Raw genomic sequence first — 15,715 nt, 5'->3', positions numbered from 1 at the left:
CATGTGTTCAAATCGGGCCTCAAACACTTACTAGCTGTGTCTGACCATTGAGTAAGTCACTTAACCGTATTTGCCTCATCTGTAAAATGAGCTGGAGAGGGAAATGGCAAACTACTCCATTAACTTTGCCAAGAAAACTCAAAATGGGGTCATGAAGAGTAGAACACAACTGAAAAAACTGAACAACAACAAAGGGGATGAAATGGAATGGAAGCATTTCCATACTATTTTTAGAAATTAAGTTAGTTTATATTGCTGATATTTGACATTATAAGTGCCATTGTCTTTTGAACAAATTACAGGATCATAAAACAGCTGACACTTATATAATGCTTTAAAGTTCACAAAGTGTTTTATATACATGATTTCACTCAAGTCTCACAATAACCCTATAGTATTATTTATGTGGTATTATTATAGTATTATGAACTCCATTTTACAGATGGAGAAATTAAGATTCAGAGACTCAGCACTTAGCATAGTGCCTGGCATATAGTAAGGTACTTAATAAATACTTATTGACTAACTGATGTTAAATGACTTGCCCACTCAAATAGTGTCAAAGGCAGGATTCAAACCCAATTCTACCCACATCATTTCATAAGTGAACTCATGCTCTGACATGTGAATTTTTCCTCCTCTAATTAAAAAAAAACCCAACAACAATAATTTCATTTTGAAGAATGTAATGTAATGCCACATTGTATGGAATGTTATTTCTGTTAAGATACTTAGTTGAGGAAGTTTTGTTGCTGATTTTGCAAATAGCTATTAGACAAGTTGGAAGAGCATACTTGATGCTGACATTGGCTGAAATGAACATATATTCTGTTGTCTAAATCAGGGAAATTGTGGGCTGGGTACATGTTGATTCACTTATGTCTTTCTAAGTGCTCTGTAAGTGGACTTATTAGCAATTTATGTACAGTGGGCTGAGCATTATTAAAACAAATCCAAACAGCTGGTCCTTAGATTAATTCTTCCTACATTATAATTAGCTTCTGACAGAGTCGAAAAGTTTAGATGAAGTTTAGATCTAAACTTCCCTTTAATTTAAGGCCTCTTAATTTGAGTTGATATCAGGACAGAGGCCAATGGGAATAAGCCAGAACACTGCTTTCATTAAATGTGAATAACTTTTCCATCTGTCTTCAACTATCAACAAAAACTAGGACCAATCAACATGGTAGTCTTTCCAGAATGAGCTACTGGCAAACCATGAATGATACTAGAAAAGAACTTAAATTCTTTAAACTTTTAAAGGAAGCAATCTGTGTTACTCATCCCATTTAGTTTTATTTTTAAGTGCTTACCTCTGGCCTCCACCCAGTGAGCATTGCCTTATAACAAAGAAAAGCTGTTTAAGAAAACCAACTGACAGTGATCTCGTCCAATGATACATGTGCACCCTTTTATCACCTACCTATCCAAGGAAAGCAGGGAGGTGCCTTTCCTAACCTCTCTAAAGTCAAGATTGGTCATTACTATCATACATCATTCAAGACATCCCATTTGGCTAGTATAATCAATAGTCAAAAGTCAATAAACATTTATTATGTGCTAGGCACTGTGCTAAGTGCTGGCGATTTGTATAAATACAAATAAAAACGACAGTGCCTCCCCTTATTTTCTCACTCTGTTTTCTCTTTTGGTTTGCCTAGAATTGCACAGCGTTTAGTCCTCTTGCTTTCCAGTGGTGATGCTTTTGCAGTAAGTCCTATTTGAAAAGTAATATCACCTATTAATGCTTCAATTTGACCATTAACATATAAGGATATTTTGCAATTACTGTACTTCTGACAATTCAGCTTCACTCTTTTCAGATTTTCAAAACAATGTTTTATTTTTCTCCACGAAAAGAAAAGTATTTCTCAAATTTATATACTTCTTTCCATCCCTACTACCTCCACTCTAGTTCAGGCTAAAAAGACAACTGGTAATATCTATATTTGGAACAAGTAGCATAAAATATTCTCTCAATTCCCTTGGGCAAGGGATAATGTAGCAGAAACTCCGGGACACTGCAAAGCCACCAAAGGGGAAGCCACTGCCAGGCAGCACAGTGAATAGAGTGCCCAGCCTGAAGTCAGGAAGACTCATCTTTGTATCTCGCCTCAGACACTTACTAGCTGTGTGACCCCTGGGCTAGTCACTTGACACTGTTTGCCTCATCTGTAAAATGAACTGGAGAAGGAAATGGCAAACCACTCCGGTATCTTTGCCAAGAAAACCCAAAATGGGGTCATGAAGAGTTGAACACAACTGAACAACAGCTCTGAATTTGGAGGTGATAAGCAAATCAAGGTAGTTCCAGGCATGAGCTTTCACTAGCTAGTCTCTGTGTGTGGAATTCTCTCCTTTCCTGTTTCTACTTTCTGGCTTCCTTGGCTTCTCAGATAAAATCTCACCTTCTCTAAAGACTTTCCTGGTCCTCTTTAATGCTGGTGCCTTCCCTCTGTGATTATCTTCAATTTATCCTATTTTTGGTGTGTAGTTGTTAACATGTTGTCTCTCCCATTAGATTGTGAGCTTCTTAAGAGCAGAGACTGTTTTTGTCTTTGCATCCCTAGCACTTAGAACAGTGTCTAGCCCTGGACTTGACTTGACCATTATTGTTTCTGTGATGTTGCCAAGTTGTTAACCACTCCATCTCTGATACTCCTCTATACCAATGAAATTACAGGTCCGGTTGCTATCCCCACCATATGTAATGTGGATTAGAGTGAGGAAGAGGCTGGAGTGAGGCAGAGAAGAGAAGGCTATTATACTAAACCAAGCAAGATTATTATTCTTTCTGAGGACAGTCATAATGTAGAGGCAGTAGGAATGTAAAAGATAGGATGGATGAAAGAAGTCAAAGTGAGAGGGTCTGGCAACTAGCTCATATCAGTAGAAATAGAAATTCTGAGAAAAGGATTTTAGAAGCAAAAATAACTCTCTGGCAAATGGAGAATAACTGAATTCAGAGTAGGAATGGAAGGGAAAGCTAGATTCATCAGTGATTGTTATAAGTGATTCACAAGAGCCTTAAGTAAGTCTTTGGCAGACCTTTTCTGTGAAATACTGGGGAAAGGAGAATGATAAAGTACATGACAGGAGGGCTATTGACTGTTTTGTTTAAGGAGGTAGAAAGTAGGGACTCTGAGAATCATGGGCTCTTAACGCTATTGAACTCAGCCTTTAAAGTATTCGTAGGCACTTGATTGCAAGGTAGCTGGCAGGATGCTTCAGAAGACCCCAAACTAGGCAATCAAAAGGAGAAAGATAGCAGACTATCAGTAACCTTAAGAGAAATAGTGAAACACATTAACGGGGTTAGATCTTTCATTGACTTATCTAACAAACCTGAGCCAAGAGAAGGCTTGTGATACAATGGGGCGAGGTGAGCTGCTTTAAATAATTACATTTGCCATTTAAATTTATGAAGGCATAAGGATATCATAGCTGAATGTAACTAGGATTCTGAAAGTGAATAGGTAGAAATGAAAAGAAAGTCACCTGATAAATAAGGCTAAAAAAGGATAACTGATTTAAAAGTACAAGTGGCACATGGAATGTGAATTTCTTCATACTTAATATTTCAAAACGTCATCAATAGATTTGTGATCTCATCCGTGTGGATATTCCCTTCAATAGTGCGTCTCCTGCCCATTCGAAGTAACTCCTATCCATGTCCTACAATAATAAATATTCCATATCAGGGGCTAGAAGGGTGCACCTGACAGGCTGGGGGCCTTCCTCTCTGTCTCAACATTATGTGGAGGTCAGCCCCCACTTCATTCTCCATTGTTCATCAATTTGATATCTTTTGTGCCTGTTTTTTTTTCTGTTTGTAATCAATCATTTGGAATGTACTATAACTGATGTATGTATCTTGTATCTCTGTTGACTTTTGGGTGATCTGAAATCTTGATTTTAACAAAATCCTTGTGCAGCAGAAGTTACACATCTTATTGTCATTTTACAGATAAGAAAACTGAAGTTCAGAGGCCATGACTTGCACATGGGCCCTCAGTAAATTTTGGAGGGTTCTTTTGTTTCAAATTTAGCATTCTATTCATTCAGCCTCTCTTTTAAAGTTTGAAAAGCATCATGTATGTCGATTATCTCATTATATTATCACAGAAAGCCTGTGAGGTACTTCCTACAGGTATTATTATGCCTATTTTATAGAATTGGAAACTGAGGCTTAAATAAATACAGTGACTTGCCTGTGATCACATAGCTAGTAAGTTTTAGAGTCTGGAATTGCTATGATATTTTCTTTCCAAAGATTTTAAAGTACTTTTTCACATAAGCTTGGATGCCATTTTCTTCAGAAGTAGCATGCTATAAAGGCAGCTTGGTAGAACAGGAGCATTTTAAACCTGCAGTTAATAAAATGTAGGTTCAAATCCTATTTCTAACAGTTAGTAGTGTGTAAGCATGAGCAAATCATTTAACCTGAGTCTCAGTTTTTACATCTGTAAAAATGGAGATAATAATACCTGTAGTATCTACTTCATTGCTCAAATAGAAGATAACTATGTAAAACATGCAAACTTTGAAGTACTATGTACATAGAAGTTATAATTATTATTTCAAGCAGGGAAAAGGGTAGCCTATTTCACTTCTGTCGTTTCTTATGGTGTAATAATATTCCATTACATTCCTATGCCACAACTTGTTTAGCCATTCTCCAATTGAGGAGCACCCTCTTCATTTCTGTTGTTGTTTTTTTTTTGTACAATAAAAGAGCTGCTGTACATACATGTACACAAATATATGTATATATGTACATTCTCCCACAGCCCTTTGATTTCTTTGGGGTATAGATCTACTAGTGGTATTATTGTTTCAAGTGATTTTTTTTTGGTCATATTTTTAAATTGCTTCCCAGAATGGCTTCTCCAGGTCTTTTCACATGAGCTATCTAGTCACAGCTCCCTACCTTGAGTCTGAGTAGAGGGCTTTATAGTTTTCCCTGTTACATTTTATCTTATGAAATTTGGCCCAATGTCAAGATCTTTTGGAATTTTAATCTTCTCATTCAATGTATTAGTTTTCCCTCCAAGGTTTGAGCCATTTGCACATTTGAAGAGCGTGCCATGTAAGCTTTTATTCAAGTTATTGACAAAAATCTCAAATAGAACAAGGCCTAGCACAGAGCCCTGGGGTATCCTACTGAAGTTCTCCCTCAAGGTTAATATTGATCCATCACCATTCTTTAGGTCTAGTCATTCAATCAGCTCCTATTCAATCCCTCTACCTATCCAAACCATCCCCAATAGTGATGATGATAGAAACTCATATAGACCTTTAATAATTAAAAAAAGCATACACATATCTGACTTTTTTACTGTAATGTAGGAATCAGATCACAGCATTATACGATCATAATAATCATCATAAAAATGGACATTTATATAGTCCTTTAAGGCCTTCAGAGGGCTCTGCATTTACACTTTAAGCTTTATTAAAGCTAAACTGCACTAAGATTTTGGGGACACCCTCTATTAGTGCATCTGAACTTCACGATAAACCCTGGAGATAGGCATTTTGGGTATTATTATCCCCATTATTATTCCTATTTTATGGATGATAAAATAGACTCAGAGTGGTTAAGGTATTTACCCATGATCACACAACTGATGTATCTGAATCAGGATTTGAAACCAAGCCATGAGTTGTCCTGTCATTTCCTTTTATACTTTTTTTTTGTGTGAGGCAAATGGAGTTAAGTGACTTGCCCAAAGTCACACAGCTGGGAAGTGTTATGTGTCTGAGGCCATATTTGAATTTAGGTCCTCCTGACTCCAGGGCCGGTGCTCTATCCACTGTGCCACCTAGCTGCCCTTTCCTGTTATACTTCTTACTAAATTTCTATCAATTGTGTTTTAAGAGTCACACGTACAAACAGCTAAAGTTTAAATGCAGGGTACAGTGATTTAGGAAGATAATTAACTTTCTTTCCCCACTTTCACCCTCACCCTTAAGTGAAAACAATGTGTCATACCTAAAATCTTAATTAGAGTAGAAAAATCAGGGTTTTGCCCCAAGTTTGCAAAGAGTCCACTGACAGTTCTTCAGCAGGTAGACATAACTGAGTCTAGCACCTGCTTACCAAGAATAAAGAATTAAAACCAGTAAATTCCTCCTTGACCTGGCCCTACCCTGGTTCCTCCCCCCAGTAGTAGCTTTGTGGAGTGGAAAAGTCTCTTCACTAAGAGGGAGTGGTAGAAAAATTCCCTGGGTTCCTCTAGATACCTATCTCCAAGGTAGGTCTTTCTCTGAGATCTTCCCCACTACCGAGTGAATTTGCCTCAAACAGTTTTGGAATTTTATGCTTACTCCAGGCACTCTTATGGCCATACTCTTAAAAAAAAGTAAAGTCAATAGATGTGCATATCATGCCTTACTGACACATTTGCACATTGCCAATCTTTGCTTTCTTTCTCCCCCTCCCCATTTTTCATGGTGGTAATTAAGGATTGTAAATTTCACTTTATCATTTGTGTTGGGACGAGTAGCATAAATCATTGTAATGGCGCGTTTATTTCAGTAATGCCAGCATGCCTGCAAATCACTTGTAAAGTGGTTCCATGGGTGTACTGCTCTCCAATTAATCAGAAACCCACGGGCATACATTTCCTGGGCTTCTGTCAAAGCCTTCGTTACAGTAAGTAAAAAAGGCTGTTGCTGACCTTTCTCCGTTTTTATTTATCATTGGTAAGGACTTAAGGGCTTTAGAGCCCTGCTACTGCTCATAGGGATGTTTTCACGGTGGGCCTTGGCATAAAGCTAACTGAACATTCCATTGCATGGGCCAGGATTTATACCCAAGAAAACATCAGGTGGACCTAGTGTGGCTCATAGTCAGCAAAAGTAATATGTGTTTTAACACCAGATTCTGTACCCTTTGAACATCTGGGAGGAGTATTTGTAGGTAGGAATATTAGAAATGTCATCAGGGTTTTACATAAGCAGACAGATCATTTAGCTGAGGAAAAAAGTGAAAGAAACACATACGGTGGAACAAACTGTGGGAATATGTGTGGACTGGGCACACAAATGGGTCTTGGGTAATTCATGCTTCTGATGCTTCAGAACTGCCAATCAAGATCCTCAGGTGGTGTTATAGGGAAAGTTTCTTTCTTTGCTAAGAGACTCTGATGCTGTTTGTCCTCTGACATACCTTTGCTGAGAGAAAATGGTTATCTTTACTGCCCGATACCTCTGCTATAGGACATTTCAGTGACTGGATAGCTTGGCAACTGGTTGCATCTGATGGTCTTTGGCTACTGTGCTGCCTAGAGGAGTGGGAGAGGAGGGAGTCTGTTTAGTTTGATAGCCTCAGGTACTATGTCTCTTTAATGATATAGAAGGGCAGCGAGGTGGCACAGTGAGTTGAGAGTTGTGGCTTGGAGTCAGGAAAATAATCTGATCTCTGACTCTTACTAGTTGTGTGACCCCGCACAAGTCACTTAACCCAGTTTGCTCACCTATAAAATGAACTGGAGAAGGAAATGGCAAACCACTCCAGTGTCTTTGCCAAAAACCTTCCAAATGGGATGGTGAAGAGTTGAACTTGACCAGCGAGTTAAGGACAGAAGTCCTCAAGCATTTTTAAAGCCCTTCCTTTCAGGACTTTGTTGGTCTAATTCTTATTTAAGGTTTTTGTTGTTGTTGTTGTTGTTGTTGTTTGTTTGTTTTTATTTTTGTTTTTGGAGGGCAGAGTTTGGATTAGACCTGCCATTTCAGAGTTACAGGGAACTCTGATCAGGAAATGCCCTCAGTCAAAGTAGAGTGGTACCTACTTTACAGTTTATGGGGGGTTGCCTGAAGACATGGATCAGGGCTTGAACTCTAGTCTTTTTGTCTCAGAGGCCAGCGATCTGTGCTTTCCACTGTACTGCCCCTTTTATTTGGGTTGTAATCAGACATTCTTTTTAATTCTTGTAACTTAAAGGAGCTCAGTGAAGTTGGAGTGAAGGGCACTATATGCCTCTATTATGATGTAGTGCTGAACTTGGGGTCATAAGACCTAACTCTTCTATTTTCTATCTGTATGACTTTGGGCAACTACTTTCCTCATTTGTGAAATAAGAGGGTTGAACTAGATGCCCTCTAAAGTTCCTTCAAACTCTATATTGATAATTTTTTTTGATTCTCAGTCCCTCATGCTCCATATAAATCATAGGGGTTGGCAAGGTATACAATCCTTCTTTCTTATTCATTCATTCATTCATTCATTCATTTGTTTATTTATTTATTTATTTTTGGTGAGGCAATCAGGGTTAAGGGACTTGCCCAGGTCACACAGCTGGTAAGTGTCAAGTATCTGAGGTTGGATTTGAACTTAGGTCCTCCTGACTCCAGGGCCAGTGCTCTATTCACTATGCCACCTAGCTAGGTATGGAATTCTGAATAGGGCAGGTGACTTTTGCCCTTCTTCCCACCAAGGACAGTGATCCCTGCTTATGATTTCATTTTTTGGGGTGCTTCTTTCACCACTACAGAGAACAGTCACTCTAAGGTGTTTAATATATGGTCTTCTAGAGTTGCTATGGCTGAAAAATTTGTCAACCTGTACCCAACCTCAAGGTGAGCATCTCCAAACTGACCTAGAAAGGTCCTTAGATGGCAGGCATCCATCACTAAGCTCTTCTTCAAAGACTTTCCAGTTTGCTACCAATTACTTACCAATGCCCTTCTGGCACAGCGTTTGAGAACCCAGGGTCATCTTCATCTCCATGCCAGTTCTATAATAAAGTCCAGAGAAACGTGATCTTTGTAATTCAGGCAATCTTAATCATTTTTGTGTATCATGGCCTGTGGCAACCTGGTGAAGCCTCTGGACCCCTTTTTAGAATGATATCACAAAATAAACTAATCATTAAGGAATATAGTTATCAACATATTTAGAAAAACAAGTTCAAACCCCAGGTTAAAAAAATCTTTCTACATGGTTGAAAATTAGATTTAGAATTTTAGTAATGGTGTGATATTGTGTCAGTAACATCAGCAATAATTTACATTTCTGTGGGGCTATGTGGTCTACAAAATTTTTTTAAACAACAATCCATTGATAGAGATAATGTAGGTGATCTTACTTTCATCTTATAAATGATGATTCTAGGGCACAGGGAAGTTAAATGATACACCCAAGGTCACATAGCTAAAAAATGGAAGAGCTAGGACTCAACCCCACTCCTGCTGATTCCAAACACAGGGCTCTTTTAGTCAGGCATTGGGAGAGCATTGGCCATTTGTTTTGATTTCACATTTAGAATTAACGAACTGGCAAAATAGCACCTGAACTTAAGAGGAAATGTACCCCTAATAATAATAATAAAAAAAAGATAGCTTTTAAAAATGTAGTTTTCTTATTTCTATTCCTAGTATTTAAAGTTGCCAATGGGAAACCAAGGTGAGTATAATAGTAAAAAAACACTTGTTTAAAATGTGAAAAAAAAATGAATTGATTGAAAGATGACTTCTGTAACAGATTTGCTCCTGTGTCTAATTGAAATGATAATATTAGGTTGATTATAAATCCTCTGCATTAAAATCTAATTTCAGCATCTGTACAGAATTTCCCTTGGGCAGTGGACCCCCAAAAATGAAAAAAAAAATTGACACCTGGGAAGTCACTTTCAATAAAATGCTATGTGTGTGTGTGTGTGTGTGTGTGTGTGTGTGTGTGTGTGTGTGTGTGTGTATGTGCTGAATGAGTTTGTTCATTGCAACTAAGCCTACTTCAGAACCAAAAATGAAGACTTTGTCTCAGAGTTTTGAAACTTGGGGGAAGTGGGCCTTCTCTACTACTAAACACTGAACTCACTCATGCTTCTCCACTGCCTGTGCTGCATCACACTACCCACAGTGTCACATTGCTGAGGCACAGGGACCCACCTTTACCCAATGAGCCACCATTCTTGTGGAGAAAAGGGTGGAAAGAGTTCTGTTGCCCCAAATTCTTGAGTCAGTGACCCAAGGTCAGACTGTCCTCTGTGCTATTGTCATGCTAAATATAAACTCCCATCCACTTTAATTATAGCTCTGGGCTAATGGGCTAAATGGGGGGGCAGGGAGACAACAGATGGATAGATGGATACAGAGACAGACAGATGGACAGATATAAACGGGGGGGGAGGAGAGACAGAGAGAGAGAGAGAGAGAGAGAGAGAAGAGAGAGAGAGAGAGAGAGAGATTTCAGAGCAGTAAATTGCCTTGCTCTTTACTCTTACGTGCTCTGAAGGAGTTAATGGAAACACTTCATTTCTGTACCACAGAGCCAGAGATCACAGGGAAAAAAATGTCTCAACTTTGTGTTAAACTAAAATACCTATAATAGAATTGTCTTACTAACTACTGTACTGCTATGATGTCATATGAGAAATAAGTGGCTGTGGTTCTGGGCTTAGAGTCAGGTAGCCCTGGGTTTGCATTTAGTTCCTAGTCTGTGAACCTGGGCTAGTTAGTGCATGTCTTTAGGCCTTAGACAATTCCTTAAAATTTACCTATCAAGTCATATGCCAGTTGCAATCTATATTACTGTAGGGGGGTGCCCCCACTGGGAGCTCTTCATGCTGATGAAATCACATAGCCTTCACAAATTATGCAATGGAGGTACTGATTCGACTAGAGAGAATATTTCACCCCAGGGCATTAAAGCACGGATATGTCGATATTTCAGATTTTGTGTGTGTGTGTGTGTGTGTGTGTGTGTGTAATAGAAGTTGGGGGCAGCTAGGTGGCACAGTGCATAGATTACTGGCCCTGAAGTCAGGAGGACCTGAGTTCAAATCTGACCTCAGACCAAACACTTGACACTTACGAGCTGTGTGACCCTGGGCAAGTCACTTAACCCCAATTGCCTAAAAAATAAAAAAAAAAATAAAAATATTGCTATTATAGACCAATGATCAGCCCTCCCCCCAAAAAAATCCCCCCCAAAATCAAACTGACCATTCCTCCCTTGCAACAAAGAAAATATAATTGAGCAAAACAAATGACCACACAGCTTGGTAAATGTATAAATACATGCTCCATTACATATCTGTAGTCTGATAATTTTCTGCTGATAGGGGGAGGCACATTTCAAGTCAAGATTGGTCATCTTATTAATCAGAATTCCGGTGTCTCTCAGTCTTGGTTTCTTTGATATTATTGTACTCACAATGACTTCTTAAGTAGAGATTAAATAACTCAAACTAAACTTTGAAAGCTGTCACATTTCACTTAGAAATGTAATGCGGATGAACTGAAAAACCAAGTTCTTAAAGATGAAGTACATGACCCTCTTTCCTATTCCCTTCCTAACCATTATCTCACCCAATTGATCATTTCTGGCCCAACAACCAGCATGAGAAATTGCCAGCTAAAGACCTTTCATTCTCTAAGGCACAGCAAAAAGGGGCTTGGAATGAAAAAGGCCATGACCACAATGGTAAGTGCATTCTATCAAGAATAAATAAAATCTCCAAAGCTTGACAGGGAAGAATATGGAGAGGTATTCAAGCAACTAACCACAAGTAAAAGATTTTCCTTTTCCTGGAGGCATCTATTTCAGCAAGAAATTGATCTGAGGCCCCTCTGCATACAAAAGCAGAAGGGCAATTTTTAGAGACAAAGGAAAATCTCAGCTGAGGCCGGCTGGTAATCTTAAGCGAGGAAATAGTCTATTATATCTGTCTGGTATGTATCCAAAAGGTACACTTTCTTCTTGTGGATAGAATGCTCTGCTTGGAGTGAGTCAGATCTAGGTTTGAAATCTGCCTCGGACACTAGCTGTGTGACTCTGGGCAATTAATTTGACTTCTCTGGGCCTTATCTCTCCCCGCCCCCCACCCCCTATGATATCATCTACTTTCAGGAATTATTTTGAGGATCAAAAATATATGTAAAGTACTTTGTGAGCCTTAAAGTGCTATACAAATTATTATTCTCTTCCTCATTAACTTATTTATGCCCTGAGAATTAGTATAACAATGAATACAGAACTGGATTTGGAATCAGGAACACCTAGGTTTTGAATATGGCCTTTGAGGTTTTCTGGCTGTGTGACCATGAGCAAGTACCTTAACCTCCCTAAACCTTGTTTCCTGATCTTTAAAATGAGTATGATAATAGAGCACAATATAAATGAATGAATAGATGAATAAAAAACTGTTTATTAAGAGCTTACTGGGGATACCACTAGAAAAATCTCTTAAGGATTTCATATTCTAATGATAATAATGGCTAGCATTTATACAGTAGTTTAAGGTTTACAAAGTTCTTTACTTATGTTATCTTACAACAACCTTGTGAAGTTGGTAGGTAATAAGAGGAGATAACACATATTAGATTAACACAGTTTCAACTGCAAGTCTGGCAGTGAGGCCCTATAGTTGAATTCCCTATTTGATAAACCCTAGTAGCTCTCTATTACTTCTAGGATCAAATGCAAAGCTTTGTTTGACTGTTAAAGCCCTTTATAACCAGCCTTTTCCTACCTTGTCAGCTGTCCAACTTCCTTTCAAGCTTACTCCCTTCCTTGTTGTTCAGTTGTTCAGTCTTGTCCAACTCTTTGTTACTCTGTGGACTAACTGTCCATGGGAGTTTCTTGGCAAAGGTACTGGATTGGTTTACTGTTTCTTTCTCCAGTGGATCACTTTGTTAGGCAATCAGAGGTTAAATGACTTGCCAAGGATCACACAACTAGAAAGTGTCTGAGGCTACATTTGAACTCACATCTTCCTAATTCAAGGCCCAGTGCTCTATCCACTAAGCCACCAGCTCTCTCTACCCCCTTCTATGTATTCTGTAATATATCGACACTGACCTCCTTGTTCCTCCAAGACACTCATCACTGAAAAAGTCAAGAGTATCATTCTCTGGTGGTTAAATATATTTTGTATCACATTTCCTGTGCAATTCTGTACTATTCTGTATTTCATTGAACACTAGTTATGTGAATATGACATAGTGGAAACAACCACAGTGTGGCCTTAGATAGTATTTACTCATTTGTTCCATGCATCTCTCCATATGTCTTGGGGTGAACAGTCAATTTTAAATCTTCAGATTTTGGTATTCCATAACTGCTATCTTGGAGATGCTGCAAGATAACTTATGAAAAGTCCAAGTCTTCTGTTCCTCTGAAGTTCACAAGATGTTTCTCTGGTCAAGGAGGGGGAAAGGAGACTGAGGCTGAAGTCAAGACCAAGACCAAGGCCAAGGCATTCCTCCTGCCTTCTGCCAAGGGATTTCCTCTCAGAGGACACTCTCTCTTCTCAATGTCCAGACATTTGAATCTCTAGGATTCTGAACTGGTTTGCTATTTTTTTTGAAGACCCATAGAGTAAGACCAAGTCCTTCAACTCATCTGAACAGATTTTCTGTTTTATGTAGCTGAAATGCCTATTGACTGATTTATAGAACTTATTCATACCATGATTCCATGATTTGGGCCTTTACCTGACAAAGCTGTCAGAGCTTAGCATCTTGTCAGTCACTTTTAGTGGGGTGAGGTAATTGTGTAAGCTGATTACATGCATGTGCCACCCCCCTGCCGCACTGTATCTATTACAAACAAAGCGAAGTCCCCTGTCCTATGAACTTCCTATATAAGGCAGCTTCCTTAGCTCTGAAATGATCATGCCCTTTAAATTAAGAACTATACCTTGGGGCCTCCTCTTTTAATGTGACTCTTCTATTAAAAGTTTACTGAACTATTCCTGCCACCTGGGAAGTCTGCTTCAGTATTAAAGTACTAATAAACCCTTCATTTTCAGCTGTCTGTATCCTTCAAGAAAAAAGGCACAAAGTCCTGTAGGGATTGATTCCACAGTTGCAGGTTTAGATGAGAGGAATTTTGATGTCCACATTGGAGGCGTTACATTCTTTCCCAAGTGCATCGTTGATATTATGACTTGAAGAAAGAGAATAGGCAGTCTGTTAAAAATGAGCTCAGGTAATCAATGTCAATTTTTTTTTTCTGACAGATGATTGCTCGTGTTCTGGATTTTAAGTCTTGCTATGGTAAAAATGTTATAGAGTTTGAGGGGATTAATTTGGATGTAAAGACTGTCATTCATTCAATATAGTGCCTACTATGAACTAAGCACTTTTTACAAATAGTATCTCACTTGAGCAATAAATGAATACAACACATATAAAATGTAAATACAGAGTAAACACAGTTTTGGGGAGGAAGAGAGCAGCACTAACAACTGTGGGAAGATAGTGCTATCCATAATTTGGGGGGGAATAGAGCAGCATTAACAACTGGGGGAGGATAGTGTTATCCTCAACAGAAATAGGTGAGTTAGGAAGAGGAGTGAAGGAAAGAAGAGCATGTTTTCTGGAACGTTGTTTGAAACAAAAAATATATGCTTATCCATCAAGGAACTTGATAAAGGCTAATTTATGCCACCTTCAGTAATTCAATTCATGTCAAGCATATTTGTCAGAACCACAGGATCTCAGAGTTAGAAGGGACCTCAGAAGCCACTCTAACCCCTGTGTGAACAAGAGTCCTTTCTACACTATCCCCGACATGAAGTCATCAAACTTTTTGTTTAAGACCTGCAATGAGTGGGAAGCCATTGCCTTCTGAGGCCAGTTGTTCTGTTTTCAAATAGCTATCATTTTTAGGTCACTTCCCTTTTATATTAAATCTAAATTTGGGTCTTTGTGACTTCCATCCTTCGATCTTAGTTCTGCATTCTCAGACCAAGTAGGCCACGTCCATTTCTCTTCCCTATGCCAACACTTCAAGTATTTCACCGTTTAAGCCGCCACTGGAGGAAGAAGGAAGCTCACCTTTTCTTTCTTTTTTTTTCTTTTTTGTTGTTTTAGGCAATGAGGTTAAGTGACTTGCCCAGGTTCACAGCTAGTAAGTGTTATGTGTCTGAGGCTGGATTTGAACTCAGGTCCTCCTGAATCCAGGGCCAGTGCTCCATCTACTGCGCCACCTAGCTGCACCAAGCTCACATTTTCTGAACTGATATTTGAAACAAAATACTTTCTCACCCTCATAGAACTAGAACAAGGCTCATGTAGTTCCTTCCTCTGCAATTCAATTAATGTCATTCATTTAGCATGTCATTAGTGTGTACTTAATTCCAGGAACAAGCATTTACCATGTGATTACTGTGCACTTGTCACATTTAGTTACTTTTGAATTAATTGTACTGATTTTTTTCAAGGTTTTTTTTTTTAGGAGCTAAATGATTACATATGAAATTTGATCTTAGGGATAAGATCTTGTGTTTTTGTATTTTAAGTTTCACATTTTGGAGACATTGGGGTGTTAAGAATGCTATACTTAAGGATAGGGATCCTGGTTTGCAATCTTGGTTTTGGCACATATTGTGTCAGATTTAAAAAAAAATTTGGTTATAATGAGCATAGAGTAAACCATAGGCAGGAGTATAACCCTTCTCGGACTCAGTTTCCTTATCTGTAAAATGGGATAATAATAGTGTCATTTCCCACTTTTTAGTATTTAGAAGAAAGTGTTTATAAGCTTATAGCCCTACAGAAATATGAATTTAGATATATAGAAATATGTTTTTGCGATATGTTGAAATGTTGACACATATATCATGATTGTTAAGAAGCAGTTAGAAGAAATTCCCTTAACACTGCTGCTTATGGACTCTCCAGAATGTCTACAGTCATTTTCTCCAGAATGGAAAGCTTCTATCTGATATTCAAAGCCCTTCATGGTCTAGCCCTGTCCCCT

At 38.5% G+C, this 15,715-nt stretch overlaps 1 protein-coding gene and 1 pseudogene across 3 annotated transcripts in view; both read left to right on the top strand.

Moving 5' to 3' along the window:
- Positions 1–15,715, top strand: part of LOC110199279 (UPF0462 protein C4orf33-like) — a 161,032-nt gene that overhangs the window by 62,517 nt on the left and 82,800 nt on the right. The gene's annotated exons all lie outside the window — the stretch shown is intronic.
- The window catches only part of LOC110199264 (UPF0462 protein C4orf33 homolog), a 29,858-nt pseudogene that overhangs the window by 12,935 nt on the left and 1,208 nt on the right, over positions 1–15,715 (top strand).

This window comes from Phascolarctos cinereus, unplaced genomic scaffold (assembly GCF_003287225.1).
Source record: "Phascolarctos cinereus isolate Bilbo 61053 unplaced genomic scaffold, phaCin_HiC Scaffold_9;HRSCAF=440, whole genome shotgun sequence".
Classification (NCBI taxonomy): Eukaryota; Metazoa; Chordata; class Mammalia; order Diprotodontia; family Phascolarctidae; genus Phascolarctos; species Phascolarctos cinereus.
This window is presented reverse-complemented; position numbering and strand designations above follow the sequence as displayed.